This window comes from Macaca nemestrina, chromosome 14, assembly GCF_043159975.1.
Source record: "Macaca nemestrina isolate mMacNem1 chromosome 14, mMacNem.hap1, whole genome shotgun sequence".
Taxonomy (NCBI): domain Eukaryota; kingdom Metazoa; phylum Chordata; class Mammalia; order Primates; family Cercopithecidae; genus Macaca; species Macaca nemestrina.
The window spans coordinates 16,143,294-16,146,680 of NC_092138.1; the positions used below are offsets into that span (position 1 = coordinate 16,143,294).

Consider the following 3,387-nt stretch of genomic DNA (forward strand, 5'->3'; position numbering starts at 1 on the left):
CTGTGTTCTCTCCACTTCCAAGGACACCAGTCATTTAATTTAGGGCCCTAATTCAGGACATTCACCTAAATTTAACTAATTATATCTACAAGGATTCTATTTCTAAACAAGATACATCCTGAGGTTCCAGGAGGACATAAATTTTGGGGGGACACTGTTGTTCAACCCAATACAGTCTCAGAAGAGCATGGACTTTAGAGAAAGAAGGTGATAGGGTTAGTTGGAATCCAGGCAAGTAGCAAATGGAAGGAAAGACCAGACACATAACCAGCTACACACTTGGCACTCCAGCATCCGTGAACCACACGGGGCTGGCTCTCCAATGATTCCACCTTCACTAACAGAGCCAGTTTATCCGTTACACACAGTAGGCACAAAGCCAAGGTCCCATGATGCTTTTAGAAACCCATGAAAATGTTTTAATCTCTTTCAAAATCTAAAATTAAATAAACAAATATAATCCAACCTGGATTATATTCATATGTATATCAATGCAGTCATAAAACTTGTTTTTAATGCTTTTTTATGCAGTGGTTCAGAAACCGCCTCTGGGTTTCAGCACAGGCATTCAGATGGAATGTTGGGGTCATCACCACCCTAATTTTGTTGTTTTTTTTTTTTTTGAGATGGAGTTTCTCTGTTATTGCACGGGCTGGAGTGCAGTGGCGCTATCTCAGCTAACTGCAACCTCCACCTCCTGGGTTAAGCGATTCTCCTGTTTCAGTCTCCCAAGTAGCTGGGATTACAGGCTCACACCACCACTCCCGGCTAATTTTGTATTTTTAGTACAGATGGGGTTTCACCATGTTGGCCAGGCTGATCTCCAACTCCTGAGCTCGGGTGATCTGCTCACCTCAGCCTCCCAAAACGCTGGAATTACAGGTGTGAGCCACCATGCCCAGCCCACCAACCTCATTTTTTTTTTTTTTGAGACAGAGTCTCCCTCTGTCGCCCAGGCTAGAGTGCAGTGGTTCGATCTCGGCTCATTGCAAGCTGCTCCTCCCGGGTTCACGCCATTCTCCTGCCTCAGTCTCCCAAAGAGCTGGGACTATAGGCGCCTGCCACCATGCCTGGCTAAGGTTTTGTATTTTTTTAGTAGAAACGGGGTTTCACCGTGTTAGCCAGGATGGTCTCGATCTCCTGACCTCATGATCCACCGGCCTTGGCCTCCCAAAGTGCTGGGATTACTGGCATGAGCCACCACGCCCAGCCCCACCAACTTAATTTTTAATATATTGTTTAATGAAGGAAGGAGCCCTTAGAAGGCAAAAAGTGCCCAGACACACAAAAATCATCACACAGCAGTGTTCACCAGTACACACACTCATACATTTGGCCTAGAGAATCTGGAGAGTCTGCATGGGCTTTCACTCATCCCTGCTCTCGGGTGGTCCATAGCCAATCACTGGCGATGGCAGGGGTGTCACAGCCCAGCACCTTTGCTAACGGGGAGAATAACCTGTATGGGTATAATTCACTTTCCATAGTGCCCCATCAAATCACATCATTGCCTTGCTTCTTCCCCTACCTTATACTGTATCCCTCCTACCTTTGCAGCATTCCCTCACTAAATCACTTGCCTAAGAATTCCCATCTCAATCTTTGCTTCTAGGGAACATGACACTTTGGATCTCCATGACAAGCATTAACACTGGCAAAAATTATCTAATAAACACTCATACTGAATGAGTAAAGTTAGAGAGACATGGAAGCAAGTATGAAAGACCTAGCCAGGCCTTTACATGGACTGAAGTGATCATAAAAGAAACTTCAGTTCTTGGCCGGGTGCGGTGGCTCACGCCTGTAATCACAGCACTTTGGGAGGCCGAGGTGGGTGGATCACCTGAGGTCAGGAGTTCAAGACCAGCCTAGCCAACATGGTAAAACCGTCTCTACTGAAAATACAAAAATTAGCCAGGTGTGGTAGCACATTCCTGTGCTACTTGGGAGGCTGAGGCAGGAGAATCACTTGAACCCAGGAGGCAGAGGTTGCAGTGAGCCAAGATCCCACTACTGCACTCCAGCCTGGGTGACAGAGTGAGACTCCATCTCAAGAAAAAAAAAGAAAGAAAAAAAAGAAACTTCAATTCTTGACAAATTATAGACTGGAGACGCAGAGAAAAGATAATGATGTTGATTCTTGAACAAGATCACAAGATAATGAATTTGCTCATAAGCATGAGGGCAAATCTACCAATTAGACCTGAGGAACAATGCCTACTGTGTGCCCAGCACTGTGTAAGTTAGTTTCATATGTACCAACAGACTAAGATAATAGTAAGCTGTCAAAAGTGATTCAGGTTTCCTTGGATTCTCTCAGACTTGGTTGGCCCCAGAGCTGGGGACGAGATGAGTTTGCAAGCATGGACTATGAGGTTGGTCCAGATGAATTTTTGTGAACAATCGTCTGTTGATGAAAGGACTGCCTTTGAAGACAGTATCCTTGGTGATCTTAAGAGTATAGTCCTCTGAAGCCAGTGTTCAACAAGATGTAAAAATGAGAAGATTTCATGCCATGGAATTTCTATCATAGATACGGTTTTTTGTAATTTTAGCAGTTCCTCTCAACCTTTGCAGCAGTTTTGGAGCCGAGCAGATGGCAAGGGAGGGCTTAACTAAGTGGTGAAGTTTCAGCTGCAAAAGGCAATTCCTAGAATGACAATTCAGAAACTCATTTCCCCCAACACTTATCATATTGGCAGAGGGTTAGTGAATCTTTTTAGAAAAACAAGAAGGAGGCAATGCATCAGAATAAGGCAGCCTATGTTTGGTTAGGTTATGTGCAGGCAAACACTACTGAGTCCAATTCTTTCCTTGCATTTGCAATTCCCAAGGCAACAGGCCAGTCTTGTTTGTAAATTAAATAATATCCAAAATAGCTAAAGCTTAGGATCTTAAATATAAGGCACCTCCAGCACATGGAGCAACTGCTAAATGTATCCAAAACCAGGGGATGACAGTTTCAGCTAAGTTGTTCCAACCCTGGCTGGCATTAAGGACCCCTACAGTTTCCAGCTATATATCATAAGGAAACAGCAAGTTTGTAGAAAGAGCATAATCTGCACTCAAATCCTGCCTCTGATACTAAATAACTATATGATCTTAAAAAAATTACTTTTCTTCTCTGAGCCTCTTTCCACAAATGGTGGTGAAGTGGGGGAGGGGATAATTGCAATCTCAAAGGCTTATTGTAAGAATTCAGTGTGATAATATACACGAAAGAAACTAGCAAATCGCAGATCTTAAACTGGTATCCATTTTTCTTCATTTCTATTCTGTCTAGCTCGGCAGAAGTTTGTCAAAATAGCTGCTGCTCTTTCAAACTGCTTCAGCTTTGGCTCATCCATAATTTTTTCTTTATCTTCAGACAACTTTAATTATAACGAT

At 43.4% G+C, this 3,387-nt stretch overlaps 1 non-coding gene across 1 annotated transcript; it reads right to left on the bottom strand.

Moving 5' to 3' along the window:
* Positions 1–531: 531 nt before the first annotated feature.
* On the bottom strand, positions 532–599 carry LOC112423020 (small nucleolar RNA SNORD95). The gene has a single exon (XR_003013466.2). It is a non-coding gene; the product is annotated as a small nucleolar RNA SNORD95 (small nucleolar RNA).
* Between the last annotated feature and the right edge of the window lie 2,788 nt (positions 600–3,387).